This window comes from Neopelma chrysocephalum, unplaced genomic scaffold (genome assembly GCF_003984885.1).
Source record: "Neopelma chrysocephalum unplaced genomic scaffold, ASM398488v2 Primary Assembly neopelma1_42, whole genome shotgun sequence".
NCBI lineage: Eukaryota > Metazoa > Chordata > Aves > Passeriformes > Pipridae > Neopelma > Neopelma chrysocephalum.
In genome coordinates, this window is record NW_020897700.1 from 12,358,380 (window position 1) to 12,385,132 (window position 26,753).

Here is a 26,753-nt window from a genome sequence, read left to right on the forward strand (position 1 = left end):
TTTGATTGCACACATGATGCTAGCCACATCTTTAACATTCCTGGCAGCATCTGCATATCCATCTGGAAAATACTATCTGATTTGATAGTATTAATTTCTACTTTTGTCTCAATAAAATGAGAGCATTTCTAATACAGGGCAGACTAGCGTAAAAGATGTGATGTAAACTTGAACTCAGCATGTGTTAGTTAGGTCCTAATGCTGATAATTATCTACCTCTGTATGTCTCCTTGTTAAGCAGTATTTCGAGATAGTTTATAAACAAGTGAAGGCTTAATAATAATGATACTAAATGCAAAACATGTAATGAGCAAACACCAGGCTAGGAGAGTAACTCAGCAGCTTCTCTTAGTAACACATCTCAAATAATGATGGGAATACTGTTGATGATATATTGCTGTCTTGACTGCTTTTGTTCATCTCTGCTCCTTGCTGCCCCAAAAGAAATATCTGTTAAATAGGGTGGGTTGACTTTCCCAAGGGATCCGTGAAAGCACACGTAATTTAAGAATGTTAATAATAAGAGGCTGGAAGTCCAATGTGTGCTCCCTAGGAGAATCAAAACCAGAAAGAAATGTAAAGTTAATTAGAGCTAATCACTTTAGACATTGCACAATTAACTTGTGATAATGCACTTGTAGAAAATTCTAATTCTATGAATCATCAGTATTCTAAGAGTGGATTCCATTTGTGTGGTATATCAATAGTCACACAGGAAAATATTAGATTCATAAAATATACAATTTGACTCCAGGACACCTGGAAAATCTAAGCCTGTATCTGGGAAACAATTTAAGTCACAACTTTTTTGTATGTATGGGTCTTTTCTTCTGGTCTAATTTTGTAACTCAAAAGACAGATGTTTTCAAATCAAAGCCATACAGAAAACTTCATGAAAGGCACATACTGCACTGATTTCCATCTGATAATCTGATAAGGAAGTCTCAGAATGCAATACATGCTTATTTGATCAAATAAACATTTAAACTAAAATAAATCTCAAATTTTTAGCACATCTGGAACTCACTGAAAGAAACACATACAATGAAGAAAACCCTTGGTGCAAATTATAATGCGGAAAACTAGCCATCAAATTTCTACCTTTTAATTAAAAAGTGCCCCAAACCAAATATTACAGCTTTCCAGTTTGTCTGCATTTAAACACATCTGAGGGTTTTATCTGCACAGGAAGAACAAGTCCTACATATGTTTTGGAAGGGTTTCCTGTAAGACTTCCCCCCAACCTTTGGAAGTCTTCCAGTAAGAAAGAAAAAGAGCATATGTTTGATTTATGGAGAGAAACACCCAGAGCAGCAGTACGAAGAAAGTTGAGTTAAAGGGAGAAAGTGAGTTTCATTTTTGCACAAAAATTGTTTTTAAACTTCATCTTAAGTTAAAAGTCTTGACATAATTCCAAGACTTAATTTATTTTGCCTAGGAGACCATAATTTTTAGAACAACTGTTCCAGTTTTGTAGGGAAAACACAGCCAAAAGGAAAAATAAATATTTTAAATGAGATACAATAATTGCCAAGAACATAAAATAACAAGTAATATTCTAGACTCAAATAATGACCATTATTTGGAATGAATACTCAATCCCATGTGACAGGAGTTTACTTTTCAGTGGGTCCTTACAGTTTCAACTAAGATTTTTTTAAGGGTAAAGGATAAATATGACAAGTGAACTCCATCTTTTCAGTGCTTATGATCCTACACAGAAGTCCAAATCATAAGGCATTTCAAATGCTTTGTTACATGACTGTTTTACTTTGTTTGTTTAATACCTTGATTCAAGGCATTTAGAAGGTAAATAACTACAATCATCAACATAATTATCTGGATAATAAATTACATTATGTAGACTTCAGAAGGACATGGAACTAATTTGTATTATGAGTATCATAAAATCATATGGGTATTAATTTTATTATTGAGGGGGTGAGCCACGCAGTAACAAGTCCTTCTTGTAGTTTCTTTAAATTAAGGAAGTCCTGATATGAGAGACTAGACCCTTTCCTCTTCTTTGGGACATAAGCTTTGCAAACAGTAAACAAAAAGTAAACTTTAATAAACCCAAAATCTGATTTACTCTGAAATCTTGAATATGAGACTAATCTTTAAAGGAACAGCATTAGATGCTTAATGCTATGGCTTTTGGGCAGGATGGGACTCTTCTGACAGATAATGATTTCCTTCCTCCAGTGTTGAACTGCTCTAAACTTTCTACACGATGATGCTCCAGCTTGAACTTCCCTTTTAGCTAAGTCTATTGGCTTTGCATCAGGAGACGTTGACAGTTTTCAGCTCCAGAATGCAGTTCAATCCAGATGGTTCAATGAAAGTGAAGGACAGTACCATATGACTTGGATTTTTTTTTTTCCCCTCCAGTACAGAAAGGAATAGGTTAATGTCAGGTCAAATTTTAAATTCTAGCTGAGAGAGACAGTAAAAAATAACAGCGTGTTCTTACTCTGAAGGGGACAGTAAACAGGAAGAGAACATGTCAGGTAAAAATATATAAGATGAAAAGAGGCTAAACCTGAAACATATTTAAAATAAGTAACTTAACCCCATTCTTTGAGTGGAAAAACACTACTATGAACTGTGGCCCAAATTTAAGCCTGAATGTTTTTTGACTTGTATAGAGACAGTCTAACATGGTATTCTCAGGGACTCAGAGGATAAAATCAGGTTCTTCACAATAAAAATTAACCTTAATGAAAAAAAATCAATTTATTTCAAGCAATCATTCAGCAGTGATGCATTTGCAACAGTTATATATACAGCTTCTTTTATTTTTCACAAGCTCTGTGCTAACTCACTGCTGGCACTTGCTGGGCAAATCTTACAGAGCTTATTACTACTGCAGAGGTGGAATTCATTTCTTGCTACAAGAGTTGTGCTTTTTCAACTTTCACTTTCATCAGAGGGTTCCTAACCCTCCTGCTTTCACAAGGAAAAGAAGCTACACAGGACTTGATGATCATCTGGTGACAGATCCGACATCTGGTCCAAGAATTCTGGATGGTTGAAGGCTCTAGATCTAGCGTCATGAAGCAGAGATTTATTGTAATGACATCCAAGAAGAATGCAAAAGACCTTCCTATTCCCTTATCTTCCACCCTGGCCACTCCTCTGCATCTTTCCCGTGGACTACCTTAAACACAAACATTTCAGCAGTGAACTACACTCCAGCTACACCAAAACACAGCTGTGCCTCTTCATCAGTCACTGAGGACACATTCACATAAGACATCACTGATTTCAGACAAACCGTAAGGCCAGTTTATTAGTTCCCATGATGCTCCATGCCGCAGAAATGGCTCAAGGTGTCTCAGTAGCATTTCTGTCTCGGCAATGAGACCTTTCCTCAGCAGCCACAATCTTGAGAAAGTCAAGAAAAAAGAATAGGAAATCAGGCTCCCAGTTACACAGCTTTGAACTCTTTACTATAGGACAAGAGAAAAAGCACACTTCTGCTTGCTTTCAGAAAAAAAAAAAAAAAAAGAAAACATAAAGACAACTTTCAGTGCACTTTCTCACAGCTGCAAACAAAACCCAAAGAAGAAAAGAGGAAATACAGATATTTCTGGAACACAGGAATGTGAAACTTCTCAGAAAAAATAGTTTTATTTTAGCTCATCTAGCCATTTCTATTTACATAAATGACTAACACTTCAGAATTTTGTACAGCATTTGACCTTGAAGACTTCTTTCTGCAATTAACACTACAAGCAGTTAACTTCAAATACACATGAACAGTGCAGTTCTCAAGAAAGACCTAGAGATGGGCAGAGAATACTGAATCCTCTGCTACTTATTCTGGAACAGTTCTTACAAAAATGAATAAGCTTCCTTATACAAAATCCTTCTGGCAATTTCACTTCAAAAAGATATAGTGTTCTTTTATGGAGCTTTTATCTTTCTGTGCATTTGTAAATACACTACCCTCAGCAATGCTTACAAATTAGCTGACACTTATCAAAACCATTGCTGTAGTCTTGATTTAAGTGAGTTACTATACTTGGCATGTATTAATGTAAGGCTAGGGAAAATGCAGATTGCATTCTTTTACCTATCTATCTATATATATACACATATACACACATATCTTCACATATATGTATCTATATATCCACACACTCACAGACCACACACACAATAAAAATTATCATTTGTTCTAGAGCAACATTCACTATTTATGCATGTGCCTGAAGATAGTAACTTTTACAAAAGTTGTAAAGCATTATTTCTCAGTTTAACTCCCAAATCTGGTATCTGAAGTTCATGGAATATGCTTAAATCTGTATAAACTAGCAGGTTTTACCTAGTCTAAGTCTAATTTGCAATTTCATTTTTCTTCTCAGTTTCTGAAATATACCAAAATTAGATTTACTCTTTAATTTAAACACTCATACATGAGTTGATGTATAATCTTTGACATATTATGTATTCCTAAAATTCCACCTGCTGAGATAAATCTATTGTCTTATCTGTTATAATTTCTTATATGTTATTTTATATATTATCATAGATAATCACAATCACTGAAATGTTTGTGATGCTATACATTGGACACTTCCCAGATATTTCATGACAGAGCCTTTAGAATCACAGAATCACTTAGGTTTGAAAAGACATTTAAGATCATTTAGTCCATCTCTGTGGCAGGACAAATTTACTTTTTTTCATATACGTTTTCCTCCTCTTGTTTAAACTGCTAGCATTATTAATTTTTACTTGTAGAAGGGGAAAACAAAATTAAACAATAACCCCAAAACTCAAAGAAAACTCAACTTTTCTTTGAAAGTTACCCATCCAAATAATAATGACAAGAAAAAGCATTAAAGAACATACATTGCTATTATTGAACGGAACTGTCCACTGAATATAGCAGTGGGTTCTACTTAAAAAGAACGACTGTGCTACAATGTGGCCAAAACAAAAAACATGATCACCTCTGTGACTGTGTTCCTTGGAAAACTATAAAATATATCATCTGGGCAGCCTCATTATTATTTGTCATTCCCCATTTTGTTTAATATGTCAACCATTCAAAAAAAAAAAAAAATCAAAACAAACAACAAAACCAAACCACCCCCACAAAAAAAATCCCAAACATAAAACAAAATATTTCCATAAAGTACAAAGCTTATGCTACTCGACTGAACTGAAGACAAGTAGCCATATCTTGCAGTACAGATATTTGTCTACAACATATACATGGTGCAAACTCTGTGGTTGAAACAGTAAGGTTCATTTCTATGAATGACAGAGTCTGTATAAATAATGGTATGAATAGTAAGGTTGCTATTGGCCATTAATTTTCCCTCAATTTTTCATTGTACCATACTGTTGGAAAAATAATTATTTATACAGCTTAAGGACGAAAAATGGTCCAGTAATCACTCTATGCACTGAAATGAAATTCAAAATGAGAGTTTCTTAAAACATTTGACCATGAAAACACATTGATAGCATAATTTAAAATACCACAGGGTACCAACAAAGATCTGTGGGGCAGATCTGTTTAACAGACATAGGGACTAAAACCATCTTAGACTTTGTTAATAGCGTTTTCAATTAGCAATAGCTTGAAAAGCAATCATAGTCATTTAAATAAACTAAATGTGCTTCACTTCTGTAAATTTCAAGCCTTGGTGCTGCAATTACAACAAAGAATTTTTGTTCTCAAATTAAATGAAACTTTAGCACTGAAACGTTCATGATTTTGAGGAAACATCTGCATGCAAAGCAGTATTTGAAAATGCATGCTAAGCTTCAGGGAAAAGCTTAGATGTCATCAGCTTTAGTGAAACTAAATCAGCCTACAAGTCAGCTGAATCTGTGTTCAAGTCTCTGTGCTATAGACAAAAAATAAAGACAAAGCGTATAGCAGTGAAGCATTAACTGCACTGCCTGCATATAGGTCCTGAAAGCATGAAGTATTTTTTCTTTGTCTAATCTTCCTGTGAAGACACCTTCTGTGAGCTGCATTAGCTGTATTACTTTGTTAGCTCTTTGCCTCCAACTTCCCTTAATTTCTGGATATTCTGAGAAACATTCAGTTAAAAGTCATTTTTGGCCTAACGTAGAAAACTAAAGTTCATATCCAAATGTATTGGATCACAGCTTCCGAGCTGTGTAATTCTGGAGAAAATGCAGAAGAAATTGTTAACTTACATGGACTTGGGTACTAATGGTAAATGCTGCTCCCGAGCATATGACAAACTGTGAAGATTTGATAACAGTATTTGAAAATATGCATTAACTGAGTTCTTGTTTAATTTCTAAATGAAATGCTAATGTCAAATCAAATTGACAAAAAATACTCTTTCACTCCTCTGCAGGCAGAGGTGATCAAGTCCTCAGTTCTGAAAGTCAAACAACATTCCAGAAGAAATGAAAAGAGAGAGAAAGAGCTGTCACCAGATGAGACTTTACAGTCACAGGTATAGATTAGGACAAAACCACCTGTAAAGCCTGTAACATTACAGTATAGCAATAATTTGAAATTTTTAATATTTAATGGGATTTTCTTAAGGGGGCTTGCTATCAATTAATCAGATAATTTTATGCTAGCAAAAGTATCCTCAAGAAATATTAATGCTTAACAGTCATTGCTACTGAACTCTGGAGTACAAATACATTTTACCTCTCTGTAAACAGGTAAATAACTGCTAATAAGCAGCATGACTATCCTGTCTTGGAACTCGGCTACCTCTATAATATTACAACTTTGAGGAAAGATCTGACCTGCAAAATCATTGTTATTTGTTTCTATTTACTTTACTTTTTTTATTCCGTGGATTCTGGTAGGTTTTGTTTATTTAAAGCACTCAGAATGTACGAACAGGCCTCTAATCACCTGTAAAGCAACTTAGACTACTGGATCCTCAATATTTACCTGATATTCAAAATTAGGTTTGTAGATGATCAGAAGCTTTGACAGTGGTATTTGGCACAGGAGCTGCAGTCTGACTCCCAAAGCAGAAATGCAAATTACAGTAATACAGAAAGCAAATGCATTTTGATTTGCAAATCTTTGTTTCAGATTTAGCAGCTATTCATGTCTGATTAAAACCCGGAGACTGAAATAAAACTATTATAATAGGACTTCTAAAACCTAATTTTTCAACTCATTAGTAATTCATGCATTTTGATCAAATTTTCACTCTCTAGTAATTCATTAAAGCATATCTTTGAAAGTCAGTTGCATAAAAACTTCTACGATTAGACAGTTTCAAACCAATTCAGTAGCTTTGTTTATAGGGCAGCTGCCAAGACTTGAGTCACTAAGTCAGCCTGTGACATGCCTGCTTGTATAACTTGTATTCTTTGGCAGCATTTGAGGGGTTTGCATATCTCTTGTTGGATACATAACTCTACACACATATCAAAAAATGAAATGGAGTGATAAATTTGTATAAAATTAGTTTTAAAAGTGTACTCATTAAATTGAGCGGAGATCAGTGTAATTTTTTACATCCTGCACCACCCTCTTATTTGGTGGCCAAAGAAAGGGCAAAAACTTGAAGCTGGTAAATGGCAAACCTTTTGCCTTACATCACAATTTTGATTAAAAGAAAGCTTTAAAATCCACCAGGATACTATATCTTCTCTGATAGAAGAGGTTGGTAGATATACAAAAAGAACAAATTTAATGAATTTGTCACAAGCAACATCGACTTCATCCTGCTGCATATCGATAGCCACCTCTGTGTGGAGAGAGAAAGCACATTCTCTCTCGCTCTTTCTCTCCATCTACTTAATTGAACTAGGAAAAGGACAGGTAAAAAATTTCAAGCACATTTGTTAGCTTTTTAAGCTAAAATTGGATTCAATAAAGAAATAATGGGTCTCCGTCATTCTGAAATCTCTTCCACTATTTTTCTGCAAATTCTATGCCACTGAGAGTTGTTTCCTAACCAAATGGCTCAAGCAATAAACATTTTGGGAGATGATTTGCTTTGCTTCCTTTAATGTCTAGAAAATGTTTAGGCTTTTTAAACCATCAGCTTTTAGCTCAATAACCGCATTTCAATTCTGGATTAAAAGAGTCTCTGGTCATCAACATTTACTTTTTCCTCCTAAACAGAGGTTTATTTAGTGGAACAACCAATTCTTAACAATTTGATGACTCTGGCATCCTCTTTAGGTGGTATAATACAATCCAATTTCATAAGAGATTTCAAAGCTAGTCAGAGCTTGCTTAGCAGTTCCTATTTACCTTTCTCTGGAAAAGAAAGGAAATGTTTTGTTTGCTTTTTTGTCTCGTTTTCCCTTGAAGGATTCCAGTAGGCCAGTTTGAAATCCAGAATATTAATTACTTTATATACCATTACATCAACATGATCTGGAGGAAACAGATTTTTCTGAGTTTCCTGTTCTAAATGATGTGAGTTCAGATAGAACATTTGATAGTTGAGGACTGGGGCCTCTCTACATGCAATCAGTTCTTCCTTATCTAGTAAAGTATTGTTTTTAATTTCATGTTCTGTTAGTGCTAGGCTGAAACGAAATTGCATTATTTTTCATATTTGACCTTTCCACACCTACAACTTTACCTCTTTACACTTCGAGGTAGGGTGTCTGATGGTCAAGGATAAGAAGAAGAAATAAAAGTAGACATTAAGGAAGCGAATCTGTGGAGCCTGAGGTCACCTTAGAGGATACAGAATCAGAGCGTTTACCCACTATCTAGAATCAGACTGGTATTGCGTAAGTTTTGCTTGAATTCTGGTGAAACACATTCATCAGATGACTAAACAGAGAAGAACTTGAAGAGGAATTTGTCACCCACTGGCTGGAGATCAGTACGCAGCCTGAGAGGAGAAGTGTCAAAATTCCTATGAGGAAAGAACATGAACCAGTTAAGAGAATGAAAGGTAAGGAGGCAGACAAGAATCCACGCAAGCTGCAGGAAAGCCTTGTCAGAGGCATCTCCTCTGGGACAGAGACCTGCCACTCTGCTTTAGGTCATCTATGATGTTTCAGGTCATCTAAATACTCTCATCTATGATCCATTTCCCATTAAAATTTGGACCACATGATTTTTCAATGTCATTTCCAACCTTGCCTGTTCTGTGGTTATGCACATTACTTTTTTAACACCCTCTATATGGGCCATATTATGATGCTCCTGGAACTAGTCATTTTCAGACCACCATAAAACCCCACAACTAGGCTGAACTGTAATTTGTTGACAAATAGTTTATATCAGATGGTGGCAAAATGGCCATTGCACAGTGTACTGCTAGGAACTTCCTTCCTAAAAAGAAATCGTTCTAGGCTTTAGGTCAGATGTAAAAGAAGGTCAAAATTACTTTTTGGATGCAGAGTTTTTGGTTTCTCTTGAAATCACTGGGTGTGGTGGTAAAGTTCTACTTCCCATGCCAGATCCAGAGGTTTAAAAATTATACACAGAAGAATGGGCTGCAGGACTTTATCTTGTAACAAGTAATTGATAACAGCAGTGTTAATTGTAGTGTAAGAGGAAGAAAAAAAATACATAGAAACCTGAAACCAGTTGGGAGGCTGGCCACTGCCTGAAACAGCAAAGGTCTGCTTCCATGTGCACAATCTGATGAAGGAAGGGAAATATCTGTTTATAGCAGAAAAAAAAAAACCAGTGCTGCTAGCAACACGAGGGCACCTCACAAAATGTCTTCATTGTTTCTAAGTTACCCTTGATGGACAAAAATAAAACATCTAATTTAATCTGAGAAAAAGAGGGTTTTTTTCTTAAACTGGCCTGGAACTGGCTGTGAAGAGGAGCTATCTAACACATCAAAGGGCTTCCTGGGCCGTGGTATGATGCTACTTCAAGGAAACCCCAGACATGACAGAATGGGATGGAAAAGAGTTATATGAATGCTTGTACATCATTCCAACATCAACTCTGCCAAGGAGGAGGTCTGGGGTGTTTATTCCACCTGCTTTCCTCCCACCCTTTCTTGGATTATGTGCCAGCAGGATGGCTGTATGGAGTATGCAGCAAGTGCATCCCTTGCTGCTCCTAATTATATAGCAAATCATGGCAAAACCCCCCACATTTCCAAGCTTGGAAAGCAAGTTGGCAAAATGGATTGAAAGGCTAAGGAGGGAACTTAAACTCATAGGTCCCTGCTGCAGTGTTTACTGATATGTAGTAATATTTGGCTTTGCAAAAGCAGACAGTTTTCAAGATGGAAGGCAAATTATAGAATGATAGAATCATTAAGGCTGGAAAGACCATCAAGATCATCAAGTCCAATGTCAACCCAGCACCACCACCATGTTCACCATTAAACTATGTCCTCAGGTGACACATCCACACGTTATTTGAACACTTCCAGGGGTTGTGACTTCACCACTTTCCTAGGCAGCCTGTTCCAGTGCTTAACAAGCATTTCGGTGAAGAAATTAAATGGGATTACTTTAGTAAGGCAGGATTCCTCACATAAAAACATCAAATTCTATATTAGTAAAATATTCTCATACCTCTGATTTCCCTGTAATCCCCTATTTGTAAGAAAATATTTTTGTCTGTGCTATCCTCATGTTGAAAATGCTTTTAATACTTTCTTAGCACTAAGAGGAAAAACAGAAGTTTAATTTTATCCAAAAAATGCTTCCTATGAAAATTTTAGTGTCAGTGATAAATGCAATCCTGAATTTGTTTGGTCTGTGTTAGACTAGGAATATTAGATGCAGTTACTAATATTATTTCCTTCGCAGGAAAGCTGGGTACCTCAGAGCAAAATATTCTGTTTCAAAGCTAACGTGTGCTGTTTCACCACAGAAAGCATTTCCAGTATTATTGGCCTTAACTCTTATTGTTTGTTCTCAAGAATCCTCCCTGGAACTGAAACTCACTTTGACCCTGCATAACTAAGTGCTGTGACTACCCTATTGTGCAGGGGTAGCAATTTTATTTTTGAGTAACTGATACTCAAATATGATTTCTATTTTCTCATGAACACTAGTTGTCATACATTTATCATACTACATTGCAAATGGATAAGCCTTCAATATACAATATATTTTAGAAGGAAAGAAACTGATTGGGTAAAGAGTTGAAAGATAATTTCTTTCTATTAATATTTAAAAACCTCTACATAACAGCACACCACACCTTCCCTACTCTGTTGTAAACACCTGAAGTAGCCAGACAGGTTTTTGAAGGTCACATTGCATTATTATGGATGAAGTTCCATAAAAAGGCTGAATTACAATGTTTCTGCTATCATTTGTGACAATATGTAGAAATAAACATGTGACCTGTACCATAGATGCTGTAATTTGTAAGTTTTTTCAAAAAGAAACATATTTTATAATAGGTCCATGTGTGTGCTTGTTGGTTTCGGTCTTTTTCCAACTTACATATAATCACTTTTACTACACAAGGCCCATGATAAAAAATGGAACAAAGTATACCACCTTCTGTTTCTTGCATCAAAAAAAAGTGACAAAAGTAAGCTTATTGAAAAGCAACAGCTTTGGAGGACATGCTTAAATACAAAGATAGTACTGAAATTTAGGATGACAGGTGAAAAGGGAACAGAAAGTGCAATCAAGAACCTGCCTATACTCATGCTGCCTCTGTTCCTTCTCTGCCAGACGTTCATCCCATTTGGTCCTGTTACAGGCTTTCTCAATGAGTTTTTCCTGTAAACAAGTTAGCTGCTGACAAGGTGCCACAGTAATCCAACAATCTTTGTACCTCACAACATGTGTGACAACTTTCAGAAGATTAAGCCAGTTCATATCACTAGAGAGCACCAACATCAACACTGGTGTGAGATCACAGAGGTGCAAGGATGACTAGCAAACCCACATCCTGATCATGCAGGAAGATGTTTATAAGTACATGATCAGGTTTGCATGTTTGCTTTTCTTTCATAGACTTGGCCTGAGGAGAAAATCCTGTTGGAATAATTAAATACTTCATTTCCAAACTATACAGTATACTTGTCAATTTAGAGCTGCCTAAATTTTGAAGGAATTAAATTGAACATTTATAATTTTCTCTCTTTCAGCTCCAGTTTTTTTCTCCTCCTTTTAGCTGTCTGCTGCTAATTTGTTATTAAAAAAAAACTTTCATTTCTCTGCACTTATATGTTTTTAATCATAGGATTACATATATCACTAGTTTCCAAACAATTTGCTATGTCTGGTACTCTATAAAACCATTTTTAATAAATATGAATGTCCTCCCTCTCACTGGAAACCTTGCACCAGCCAATGCTACAGAAGAATATGAAAGGTGTATGAATCAAATATAAAGAGAAGATGGAGAAACACATTGCAAGAAAAATGCCTTGTGAAATTCCTACTTTCTAAGACATTTCTATGTGAACTTTATTCTCAGAAGAAATAGTGGAGTGTAAAATCAGTAGCCCTAATTTAAGCTAAAAAGTGTTTCAGAAAAATTATATTAATCATAAGTCCTGACTTTCTGTTATAAGGTTTGCAGACACGACCTTTATAGAGTGTGCATGGAAAACCAGGGAAAAATTACAAAGTACTACCTTGTACAAGTTCTTCTCAGACAAAGTCAGAACTAGAACAAGAAAAATGGTTTATATTTACAAGGAGCAGGTAATTCTGAACCTCTTTCCTTCTCCTAGTTTTTTGCTAGAGCACACTTAAGTGCCTCTTTCATCCAGGAACTTGTTGGAACCTCCTACTCTGTCTTGGGTCTATCAAACTACTGACATTGATATAAACCTCTCTCTCAACATGCCCTTACTGAAGAAGAGGAACTTTCAGAAGTTAACAGTACCCAGCAGCTTCTGGTAAAGGGATTTAAAAATCAAACTAGAAAACAAAGAGTGAAAAATGGAGGTCATAATAAATTAAACTGAAATTCCAAATAACACCAAAAGTTACAATAGAAACATTTCACACTGTTTTGTAGTTTCATCTCTTATTCAGCTCTTGTTTTGACATAGTCTCTAAACATTCATATGGCTAATACCACAGCAAAACCAAAAGTCTTTCTCTTCCCGAGAAAACACCAAGAACCTCCTTTTTGGAAACACAGTTTTTCCTGAACACGGGTTATGCAGGTGAGCCTCTACTAGGAAAAGCAACCTAGAGTTAACTAAGTTTAATTTTTAAAATTAAGTGCTTCAACTTAAATATTTTACTTCCCTCGAGATAAAAATTGTCAATTGCAAGCTTTTGTTCGCATACTGCTCAATATGATTTCTAACCGCAAATAAAATGAAATATGCATTACTTAATTTGCTTGCGTGCTTTTTTCCAGAGTCCACTCTATGACTTCTGGAATGCTAATTACTTCATAATTTTTCTCTACACTATCCATAATCCTGCTGGGGATCCAGACAGAGAGAAATTTAGGCAAAATTAAATAGATTGTAGAAAGCCCAGTTTTGCAATTGCATTCTCCACTGCTATGTTATGTTTTACTACAGTTCCCGTTCTCACATGAATGAAGCATATTCTTTATTTTCTATGTTTGATTGTGCAGAAATGAGTGACTAAAATTTACAGTGGAGCACCTGAAACAGGGAAACATTAAAGATTAAGTCCTACCTTCAAGAAGTCTTTTACAATTTTCCTTAATGGAGATAGTATTTTGTATGGTAGGATTCATATGGGCACTTGATGGCTATGGACCATTGAAACAAACTTTTGGGTTAATTTCTGACTCTTTAACCACTTTATGTGTTCTTTTTATACAAATCAGAGCTGCGCTTTGCACCTAGTGAGCATTTAGTGGAGAGAAACAAAATACTTTCTCTGGGAAACACTAAGAAATGAAACAACCTGCAAGATTACCACCAAGAAGACCAACCCCCTTCTCAGCTACCACACAAAGACTATTTAACTCTGTGTTGAAATTTCATATTCTAAGAACTTTGATTTGCAGATTGAATTTTAAAGGAAGAGTTCTTGTAATGTGCAAACTCTGTTTATCTCACCAAAACTTCATTTCTGTTTGTTCTGGAAGCTGCTTGTCTGAATTTAAAATGAAAGCACTTGGTTTGCCCTCAGGGCTTAGTACAAACAAAGATTTGGGAAATAATTAATTTGAATGCAGAAGAAGTAGTAAGGGAAGAGTATTTATATGTAAATATCTTTTTTTAAAAATTTCAGAAAAAATCAGTGAACTGCAGGAAATATGCAACTGGGAAATGAGGTGGCCAGATAAGCAACAAACTATATTTTTTTGCTTAACATGATGCCAATTCAAATTTGCAAGAATTAACTGTGAAATATAACCAGAAAATATAGTTGAGTCAAAAATCCAACAGCAAGATACATAGCTAAAATTTAGCACCAAAAGAGTACTTCTAAGTAATGTATCTATAGAGAGAGTAAAGAGCATGTGTATAATATATAAACATAAATGTTAACAAAATCTCATGAGAAAACAGTGAGAGTACTGTTGGTTTAACTGTAAATAAAAGCTGGTTAAAACTACTAATCATAGAAAAAAACCACTCACAGAGATAAACATATAAAATGTGAATGCAGAGATAAATATATATGCTATTTGATCTGTACTAAAGAAAAGATAGTGTTCTGGACATTTTTTTAATTTATTTATTATCTCAGTGGGGTTAATTTGTTTCATATACGTGGTGTTTGGGATTTGTAATCAACCCTGACAGTTCTCCAGTTAATTATTAAAATGGCTAAAGCTTCTGCTTTAGAAACTTTAGAACTTCTTGTAGCTGACATAATGGAAACAGAATTGAGGAGTTTCTAAGCAATTCTATGAACATACTGTTCAGAGCATAAGAATAGGGACATCCTACCACATTATTTGACTGTTAAGAAAGGAAGTGCTGTTAATATCATCACAGATGTGGGTGTATTAGTGGTAACATCCTAAAAAATATAACAGTTAGGAGTTATGAATTCGTATACATGCACCTCCATCCTATTGCCCAGACATCTATATGACCTTTCGGTATCTCCCAAGCACCATACCTACATTCGTCAGACTTTTATTTTGTTCCTATATTTAAAAAGGATCCAGGAGGAAAATTACTTCCTGCGTTTATGGCCACAAGTCAGAATAGCCCTGAGCCACACTCCTAATAACATTCCTTATCTGTCACAATCTTGGCTTCCTTTTGTTTGCTGGGCTTTTTGGGAACACTTTGTATAGTAATTACTCTAATCTTGTTCTCTTTCCTAAAACATTTCCACATTAAAAAAAAAAATGGAATGTAATGTAGGATAATTAATTTATACTGTTAGAAAGAAATCCAATAAACTGGGAAAATCTATCAATTTCAGTCACTGTAAACAGGGCAGATCCTGAGCACCAAAACTGACTACAGTCGAGCAGAAGACACAAATGGGAATATTCAGCAACTGTTTCATAGTGTTTGGATTTTTTTAAATAGAAAAAGAGGGATCAAAATTGTTATGAAATCCCTGAAAGTGAGACAGCAAAGTCTTTTGTGTTCCTTCCTCCTACATGGTCAAGAAAGAAAAAAGTTAGTGAAAAAAAGTAGTAAAAAAATTACATATCTGAAATGCATGCAGCTTCTCCTGCACTTTTCTGGCACACAGGCTTTTCATTTAGTCTTTTTGGATGTTTTCTCCATTAAAACTACAAGCAATGTAGAATGAAAGTATTTCCCCCTGATTTACGTAAACAGTGAATGTATCAGAGAGCACACAGGAATTGTCAAACTTCCATATCCTGTCTCTGATAGCAGTCACTATCACTGTAAGAAGAAAGTAAGCAACGGTAACAAGATATCCTTATCAACATGGAAAGCTGTTCCCACCCTCTGAAACTGATTCATGTACAGAAGATAACTAGCCTCAAAACAACTGTAAAAAAAAATATGTATAATCTTGCTACCTCTACAAAGTGGCAGTCTGTCCTTTAGTCATCTGGCTTTGATGTTACATAAAAATGCTTGACCTTCTAGTGTATTTCCAAGAGAACATGTCATTTCTCCATAACAGCACAAGATCCCATCTCATGCTCAGTTCTGTTGCCTAATGATAGATGACCGGTCTTTTTCCCAGCTGAAACACACACACTTCTAGCGCAGGATTGCCAGTGGCAGCATACAAAAACAAACTGTACCAGGTTTCTACTCTACAACCACCCTCAAGATATATCAATGATGTTCAAATTATGCAATGCATTTGGGCATCATAAGAATTTAGAACTTGTTCAAATATTATTACACAGCTTTCTATGGAAATGTAGTAGCAATATCAAAGTAGATTCCCTTACTCTCTCTACTTTATCAGTGTCTAACTACAGGACTTCTGTGAACCTTGTGCTCCTTCCCAGCATCAGACAACATAATTTGGAAAAGTCATTGACACTTTCCTAAAATGCATCTAATTCTTCAGGCATGAAGTGAAACTAAGGAAAAGAACAATTTAACTTTTTTTCCACAGCTTTGGTACTCTGTTTACCTGTAAGAAGTCAAGTCTTCTTTAAAGTAATCTCAAATGTGAATTGAAAAAAATGAAATGAAAAACCAAAAAGGAGCTTTTCCAATGTGAGTGTTGAAAATTTCCACTGAGAAAACTGCAAAGAAAATTCAGCATAAAACAAGTTTAAATATGCTTTATAATAATATTGTCCTTTGCAAACTCGTTTAACTTTCTCTATCAAAAACTTCAAAAATGTTATTCACAAATATCTGATATTACACAAATAAAATTTCTTGTGAAGAAGTCATAGTTTTCAAAAAAAGGTAAGCAAAAGTTACAATGAGTAATATTGTTACTTAACAAAGTTACAAGTGTTCTTGTATTGAGAGGGATATAAATGACCTAGTGACTAGTAAATCCTAGTAGAAGGATTTAGGTGAAACTTTGGAGAGAGTTTTAATTTAGCAGTTCGCCTTAATACCATTCTATGTTCCCCTTGTTGCTGGGTATTATCAGATAATTAGAACAATAGCATAAAATTTCAAAGTTAATTTTTTCTTTATCTCTTGCATCCAGTCCTTCTATGCCATTCCAAAAAAATGGAAGCTGTTGGATTAGATCATCTAGCATATCTCAATACAGACTGTTCTTTACAGACAAGATTGCTTGTTCTAAAAATATCCACAATGTTGGGATTTCCACAACTTCTATCCAATGTCCCTTTCTTCACAGGTTTCACTCTCAAGAAGCTTTCATATATTCAAATCTGAATTTTATTTTACAGATTTCATCTTGTTTTATGGGCTTCCAGCTCAGTGGATTATTCTAAATACTTCCTAGTTGTTTGCATCTGAACTAATAGTATCAGGACAGAGATGCAGGCCATGTCAAAGCTGAGTGTGAAAAAGAGAGACAGCAAAGAAAGAGGCCACCGAGTGCTCTTAAAGTGAAGGTAAATTGCTCAGAGTTAGTATAAGATATTCTGGGAGCCAACACAGAGCTGCAAACTTCCAAAATAACTTATGCTGCCAACTATGCTATTTAATAAATAATTAGTAACTGACTAATCTACTTTAAATTTCCAAACTAGAGTAATGTGAGGACTTATTATACAAGAGAAAGAGGGGAAGTATAATGTTTACATTCTTTTCACATAGCAGTATCATTTTATGCAAACTAGATAAATAAAAATAGACCACATAAAAAGAATTTGAGCAAAATTCTTCAGTCTTTCAGGATGTTGGATATCTGCATTATTTTCTTCATAAGTATGTTAATTAATTCAGGATTCCCACAAAGGAAAGTCTTACTATGAATCACCTCAAGTCTGGCTGAATTTCACAAGGCCACAGGAATGTTCCCACTCTGAAATGTACATTTAATTGGAAGGAATTAATCAACTGTTTAGAGTAGAAGAAAAACACAATTGACTCCATATGCCTGAGAGCTCAGTAGTAAACCTTTCCACAAATGAAGATTTCTACCCCTACATAGAAATGTAGTGGTACCTGGCAAACCCCGTTATTTCCAGAACATGGATGGGTTAAATTTTAATGTGCTATGATGGAGGCCAGTGTTGCAGAGTCATCCCACAATGAAAAGAAACACCACATTGCAACACAAAGGTCTCTGAACAGCCTGTACAATCATCAGTTGGTAGCACGTCAATGCTAATTAAATATAGTTGACACAACTTTTGTAAGAAGGTGTGGAGAAAGATGCCTCAACCTGGTAAAACTTGCATAGTTTTCTTGAGTAACTTACAGTTTTAGGTAGTATCTGATTTATATAACACTTAGCAGTTCTACCTGGGAAAAAGTATTACATATGTGTACTCAAATCAGAATGGGAAAAAAAGTTAATCTGCCTGAATGCCATTGAAGTAACATGCAATAAGTGGAAAGTGTGAGAAAGAAAAATAAAGTATTGGTACAAAGTGATTCAGCTTACAAGGTAGAAGGATTCCTGATGCCTATGAGGGATAGAAATTCACTAATGTTATGCATGTTATTGCAATAATACAACTCTATTTTCTGAAGTGTTGCTAGATGGGACAAAACTATTGATTTCATAAATTCGGCGACACAAATGCATAATAATAATGCACAAAAATATATTAATCACTTCACTGATCAGAAAAGTAATGTTTTCCATTTATTTTAAACAAAATAATGTTTATATACTCTTAATTCCATCTGTCTTTTAGATAAGTCCATTGTGCTATTTTGTGTGGTAGCTATACACAGTCATCTGAATGTTTTCCATGTGAAAGATTATTCACTTGAAACCAAGGAGTACCCACTTTTGAATAGAAAATAAGGACAGACTTATTCTCTTATATAAGACTCTTCACATGCAGCACAATACTCCGAAATTCATTAGGACAGAGTGGATAAGAAAACTTCGGAGCAAGACAACTTACTGTCATGGGTTACCTGCTGTAGGCAGTCAAGCTCCACCCAACCAATTGCTCACTCCCTCGACAGCAGGATGGGGGAGAGAATCAAAGGGTAAAAGTGTGAAACTCATGATTTGAGACAAAGACAGTTTAATAAGTAAAGCAGAAGCTGTGCAAAGCAAAACAAGGTATTAATTCACCACTTCCCATGGGCAGACAGGTGTTCAGCCATCCCCAGGAAAGCTGAGTTCCATCACACATGGTGGTTACTTGGGAAGACAAATGCCATTACCCCAGGTATGCCCCTTTCCTTCTCTTCCGCCAGCTTTATATACTGAGCACAGCACCTTATGGTATGGATTATCCCTTTGGTCACTGGGGGTCATCTGTCCTGGCTCTGTCCTCTCCCAACTCTTTGTGCACCCCCAGCCTACTCACTGGCCAGACAGTGTGAGAAACAGAAAACACCTTGACACCGTGTAAGTGCTGCTCAGCAACAATACGAACATTCCTGTGTTATCAACACTGTTTTGGCCAAAACCACAAAACATAGCACCATACAAGCTACTGTGAGGATTAACCCTATCCTGGCCAAAATCAGTACATTCACACACAACAACAACAAAAAAAATGTAATTAGAACAAATAAAAATTTTTAACAAGGTATAGGTCAAATATCCAAGCAGAGTCAGCTCAACTCCATTTATAAACCAGGTTGTTATAAGCCATGAAAAGAGAAAAGAATAAAAAAGGAGGGGTAGATGCAGTCTCTCTGAAATCACTATCTACTCAATATTTTTCACTTAAGGGAAGTAAAACATCATCAAATGCTAAAAGCAGGAGTGTACATTATAGTATTTTTTAAAATTATTTTTTCCTGTGAATGCAGGCATATGCAGACACAAGCCAAACAGTTGTCTCAAGGTTTTAAGCCAATCATTTTTTTGAGAGAAGGAATTTAATGAACATTTAACAGAGCACATATTGAATTTGAGATAACTGAGCATTGAAAGAGAAGACAAATTGCAAAAATATTTCTGAGTGTTTTCCCCTTGGTACAGGCGAATTGTGTTCAAAAAGAAAAACAGGAAGGCTGAGAAAAACATTGGACTTTTTCTGCGTAATGGTAGCCTCAGAACAGGTACACAGTCAGTGAGAAACCAATAATGCAGAAGAATCAATTGCAATGAAAATTACAGAGCTTTGTTCTTCTTGGGGGAAAAAAAAAAAAGAACAAATAACATAGCCAAAGACCATGTATTGAAAATATTAAGTGTATTAAGTGACCCAGATAAAAAGACTGCATGTTTGTTAAGAAAAATGCCTGTCATATCTTTTTTTGTGAAATAGGTCTTGGCCCACTTAAACACCTGATACTGGAAAAAAAATCATAAATAAGTTTTAAAAAATCAAGGGCATACACAAGTAGGGCCAGTGAAAGTATTGTTTGTGCTCTCTCTCCTGTCTCTGCTTCTAAAAGAAAGACAAGTTATTAGTTTACACAATGAACCTATTTTGGTTGGACAAAGGAAAAGCAGTGGCCATTACTGTCTGAGGCACTGCACAGGCAGCAAAAGCAGCAGTTTTATGTGCTTTAAATACGCCAGGAAAAGATGACAGTTTCTGATGCACCAGGTTTTGAACAATGTGTAGGGAGGAACAAAATTCCTGAGGACAGAAAACTCTCTACCACACTGGATACCAGTTGGAGTTTATCATGATACTCTGGAGTCTGGCTCTGACCTGTATCTTTCCTTTGACTAGATAAAAGCAGCCCAAACACATGCAATGATTAGAAAGCATAAAAGATCTCTTACAAGTGGACACATCAGCAAGGAAGTCAAAGACATTGCCTGACAGCTGAGTAAAGTAAGCATCACACTGTTTTTTGCCTGAAGCAAGGGAGTTCTCCATGAGCTGGAAGCATGTGGGACAGCAGCTGGGTACAGCTCAGCACTGAATTGTGAAGATGGTTTCAAGGCAGTAGGGGGTTCAGTGACTTAATGTCACAGCAGGCAGAGTAGCATGAGGTCCCAATTAAAATGATTTGGCAGATATGCAAAGACTACTGTTAGTTGTAACAACAAACACATTTACTCTGTGGAGAACAAATTCATTCTCATTTCCAGTGAATGTACATTAGAATGCCTTTCCTGTATCTGACTCATTTGTCACTTTAAATACTATAAATTAAGCATAGTTGTTGTTAATATGCACTTACATACAGAAATTCATGGAAAAATCCAGAAAATCTAAAGTGTGAAACAACAGCACTGAGGGCTGTGAAAAACAAAGCTGCTACAGTAGCAAAACCAGTAAAGTTTGTTACTGTGTCTTGACACTACAGAGTGCTGATATCTCAGCAGTGACAAATCAACACCCATAAGTCATTGATTATAAAACAGCTGCTACTATGACACTCTCAGTTCCTCATATTGCTTCTTCAGTATCTACAGCGAGTGCTACACTGCAAACAAAACTGAAAATGTCTATTAATGTTTATTAGCAGCTTCTCTTTATTTGAAAGGATGAATCACCTCTTGGCTCCCCGAAACTCTGAGTTAATCTTAGCCACTCCTGAAGTGACTCATACTCACTATTATTATTATTGTGGGGACTCCAGTGAGATACTCCAGTTCATATTACTAGTGCCATAACACATCTGATTTAGGATGATGCTATGAGCCTACCACTATCCCATATGACAGATGCTTATAACAAGATCCAGAGCAAGTAAGGATTGTCAGGGCTCCACATGTAAGTCTTTACAGAACCACCTTACTAGAAATGTGTAAAATAAAAGGTACTATTCCTTAGAACTATTAGTTAAACACCTGTTTGCTAAGGATTTCAGAAACAGTAGAAGCAACAATTCGGTAGCATAATCCCTTAATGGACTGTTTACCTTCAGGTTACAAATATCCTGCTGTGACTCCTATCAGTACAAAGTTAGTATCCAGGTCACAGATAATACAGCTACAACTGCTACCCAGAAAAATGATTACGTGGTCTACTGCCTGTACTCTAAAGCAGCCTCCCAATCCTGTAGAGTTGGTTTCTTGGGTTTGTTGACTCTTGTCTTGTTGGGTTTTTTCCTTCTCTTTCCTTTTTTTTTTTAATTCAAGTGACATTTCCCTTTTCTGTTCCTCCCACTAGGTTTTGTGACTAGGAATCTGAATGGGAGAATAATACATGGGTTTATCAAACTGCAAGCTGGGGAAGTCATCTGAACTAAAACATACTCCTGAGCTTGCTTAGACTGTAATGCATAAACCCCTTGGAACTGTTATTCTAATTGAAGTGATCCAAAACAAATTAAGACAACATAATTCTATTTTATTGGGCATGGAGCTGGTAAGGATAAGATAAAGTGAAGAAATAACTTCTTATACTTAATTAAAAAAAGAAGATACTTTTCACTACTTCTCATACTTCCTTTAGTAAATGAAAAGTCAAGAGTTTTGCTACTGAATTTAACACAGAGTGTGATTACCAGACAGGATGGTTCACCTGCATTATTATATTCAATATTCACAAATATAGTTGTTGTGGAGGATAAACCTAATTACTAATAATCATCCCTCTTTCCTCTCACAGTCTAAACCAGACTTTATTTTATTCCAGGAAATGACCTTCATTAAGTCTGATGTCCTCTTCTGTGCAAGGACCATATGCATATTCTCTCGTGCTCTGGACCACTCAGTAATCATAGAATCCTTTAAGCTGGAAAAGACCTTTAAGATTATCCAGTCCAACATTTAACACATCACTGCCAGGTCCACCACTAAACGATGTCTCCAAGTGCCACATCTACACATCTTTTAAATACCTCTGGGGATGATGACTCAACCAGTTCCCTGGGCAGACTGTTCCAATGCTTGAAAATCCTTTCGATGAGGACATTTTTCCTCATATCCAATCTAAACCTCCTGTGGCACAAATTGAGGCTATTTCCTTTTGTCCTATAGATTGTCACCTGGGAGAAGAGATTGACCCCTATATGTCTACAACCTCCCTTCAGGTAGTTGCAGACGGTGATGTATCATTTGTGACACTTCTAATATTCCTCTTGTCTCCACTTTCTCCTACCCCATACATCATGTTGTTTTTATGAAAAGGTTGCCTAAGACTTCCTTCTCATCATTTTTCTCTAGTTCCTACTTTTATTAACTATTCTGATGGCTCTTCCTCCTACTTACCAGTTTTTAAGTGGGTTCCTTTTGCCCTTTTAAGTTCGTGTCATCAAAGCTCCGGACAAAGCTAGTCTTCCAGGTTTTTAATACAAAATTCTTTTTACAAGGTCTTGAGACTGGGAAGATTATTGCTTCTTTCCTTACAGTACATAGCTTTCCTCTTAAAATTTTTCTCTTCTCTGATGAAGCTTTTGCCACCTGAACAAATGAGAACATTTGAAGATAAATAATGTAAATCTGGATTTAGTGAATCCAACTATCTTATTCATCTTCAAATTTTAAATTAAAGAAACAAATTATTTCTTTAGTTTGTTTATCTTTTCCACCTATCTGCAAAAAGTCAATATAAATCTATTTAGTAAAACTGAGCAAGAATTGAGGTAACCTTTACCATGAATCTGTAACAATCGTGTTACATAGATAACTATGGTTTTACTGACAAGACATGTGCAGCAATTCTCTTGTAAGTGATAAAACATATCACTATCAGTGTTGGATGAGCTGCAAAAGGACAACTTTAAGACTGATTAAAATTCGGTGGCCTACTTTAGCACACACAACTGTGCAGGACTTGCACCTGCATGCTCCATGAAGTACTGACACTGATGTGATGAAGAAGTGTGTTCTGAAATAGAGAAAACTGAGAATCGAGCAGGCTGGCACTGAGACTGCCAAGAAATTGACACACTTTGTGACTCAGCCCCACTGACCCAATAAACTAAATGAGAGAAATTGCTTTCAAGAAAAAAAATATATTCTGAAGGCAGTCAGAAAAGTAATTTCCTAGACAAAGTTCATATCTGTTCTTTTGTGCTCAAAATACTGAAGAATAATTGAAAATCTCCTAGTATTAAGCCTTGATTCTCTCACCCTGACTTTTATGTACAATACTGAAACTCAACCCTTTCCGGGCCACTTATCTATGTAAACAGTTTCCTCCGAAGAATAAAATAATCCTTTCTGCAACTTTTATATTATTTTTTTTAACATAAAATTCCACTCCTTTTAAAGCTTCACTGGGCAATGCAAGCTACCTTATTTTCCACAGTATTCCTCCAGTCCTAATTCCAGTTTAATTCTTCCTGTATTTAATTTATAAATTTGAATTATTTTTCACTCTCTTAATAATTCTGGAATGCAAGGTATATGTTATCCGTCATGCCTGATGTGTCATGTTTGGATTGTCTAACAATTTTCAGCCAAGTAAACTCAATGTGGGTTTGTTATCTCTACTTATCTTTGGTTGTAAATTCCTCAGGGCAGTGACTGAGACCTCAACAACCTCTGAAATATGTTAAGCAAACAACAGTAGTTGAACTGTACAGTAAATTTCCATGACTTCACTGACAAACATATTGTCAAACAGTTTTCACTACAATAATTGCCAGTCAACTAGCAAAGTTCACGAACATCATACCAGCTTCAGAAGCTGATATAAATTTAAGAAGCATATCGAAGTTGTACGATAACCTAGGTAATATAACACAAATCCTAGTGGGCACCAAAATAGTAAACATATTTGCACCAAATATGTTTGGTTGTTGGGATTAACCAAACAAATTCTTTGTAGGCAATCTTCCATACACTGGCAAGATGTTCTTTCCATCTTATCTCAATACACTTGTGGAGACATACAACACACAGAACAGCTGTATTGCTAATCAGTAACATACCTGTGTATGTTAGTGTAAAGCACTAAAAACCTCAACACTTCCCTGAAGCCCACAAGGATGTGTTTGTGCCAGCCAGATAAGAAATAGGCCAAAAGGACAAAGATAAACTTGTTAGGCCTCCAAGACTGTAGTATAGTTTTTGTGCACTGCTACAACACAGCAAGGTATTCAATACAGATACACTATTACATTTGACATGGTGATGAAAGATGGTTCCTTCTTACTGAAGCTCCTCTCAATTTTTGACACTTCCCTATAGCTGCAGTGAAATAAAGTTGTAGGAAGCCTAAGTCTTCACATTCTGGCTTTTCATTATAGCTAAACTTAATTTGGAGCAAAGCAGCTTAATAATGAGTTAATGGCATTTTAAGACACAGTTGAGTTTGTTACAGATTGCATTCTGTAGCAATCATATGGTACCCATACATTCCTCAAGAAAAAAATAACAACCAATCAAAAAACTTTCTATCACTTCTACTTCAATTACAATTCTACAAATTGAAATCAACAGAAATTATACACTAGAGATTTGATTTGCTCCTAATTCCCTATTTGGGCAAGGAACACTGACGTGGTTTGACCTTTATTTTTTTCACATATATATTTGCCTTTTAAGGTACTTGGGAACAGAAGTGGGGGGAGCACATTTGCATATTTTAATCAAATTCTAGAAAATTAAATAACTCAATTATTTTACAAATAAGATCATTTACCTTAACTGAAAGCTCTCAAATACTGTGCAAAAGCCATCTGGAGCACTTATCAGTGGACAGATAATTTTTATTATACTGATTAGAGCAAGATATCACTGATGCAGTATGCAGAAATTCTTAGATGCCAGAAGACTTCATTGCTGTAAGGTAATGCTATTTTTCTCCTTTTTTGGGAGAAAGAGAAAAGTCAGCAAATTCAGTTTAACTTTGGAAACCTTTCCTGCCATTTACTGATTCCTGACATATATAACAAAGCATTTATAGTTCAACTTCCAAAACCATGTTACAGTTACATACATTGCTTGATAAATGTTTAACCTCCAGCCTCTCTGCCTCTCCACCTACCTTGTTTTGAAGTGTTTTCATTATTTCTCATACAATGATAACATAAGTATAGGCAGAACTAAGTTGATTCCACACATCTAGTAAAAAAACTCGAAAAACATGCATGGAATACTTGTAAATCTCAAGTTTTATTATTTAAGAGCATAATCCTGCCTTGCCTCTAAGCTCGTAACATAGATAGTAGTTAATAACAACTAGAGGACTGAATGCACTATGAGGCCTTTAAGAATACACACAGGTAAATGGGTATCAAAGTCAAGGACCACAGGTTCTATACATAGAAATTCTGACTGTACAATAATTCACAGAAGTCCATTCTCAAACATTTGGTGAATCAAATTCAACCAAAAAACAGTATGAACTCTCCAGTTTGCAAGATTCTACTTTTTCAGTCCAGAAGTTATGTTTTCAAAATATAATATGCTCATTTTCCTGCTTTGTAAGACATGAAAACTCAGTTGCTGACTGCTTATGAATAGCAGGAGTTCCCTTTCATTTTCAAAAAAACTGAGATAATACAGCTATGTTTAATTTTCAGCCTTATATTCTCATGACTTGTTGTTTTGACTGAAAGATTAATTGCTTTTTTCTGCTCTTTATCATGTCATAAGTATCAAATACAAAATGTATTACAATAATTTGTTTTTCTGTGATGTAGACAGTGGCCTAGAAAATTTCTTTTGAGTGCCTAAAGATGTTATTTCATCTAAATTTTAATAGCTTATTTCCAAGACTTCAAAGTATTCCATATTCTGTAATATCCTAAATACTAGGACTTTAAGAGTCCTTCATTTTCTTTTGAATGTGTGCACTAGTTTTGTACAAATGAAAACAGTCAGATCTCACAAACAAACAAACAAGAGACAAAACTCCCTTTTCTGGCCAGAAGAAAATACAATTATTCTTGATTTTTTCAACTGAACAATCTAAAATCAGCTGTAAAGCAGTATGGCAGAACATATATTAACATCTTATAATGTCAAAAAAAAGGCTCATGGCTCTTTGGTTGCCTCCCAGCTCTGTTCAAAACAATACCTAGCTAAGCCCTTTTTGGGAGTTC

General features: G+C 35.5%; 1 long non-coding RNA gene across 1 annotated transcript; it reads right to left on the bottom strand.

Annotated features, from left to right (window-relative positions):
• Positions 1-2,780: 2,780 nt before the first annotated feature.
• LOC113964426 lies at positions 2,781-25,480 on the bottom strand. The gene is made up of 3 exons (XR_003533188.1): positions 25,349-25,480; positions 22,969-23,160; positions 2,781-3,387 (listed from the first exon to the last, which is right to left on the bottom strand). It is a non-coding gene; the product is annotated as an uncharacterized LOC113964426 (long non-coding RNA).
• Between the last annotated feature and the right edge of the window lie 1,273 nt (positions 25,481-26,753).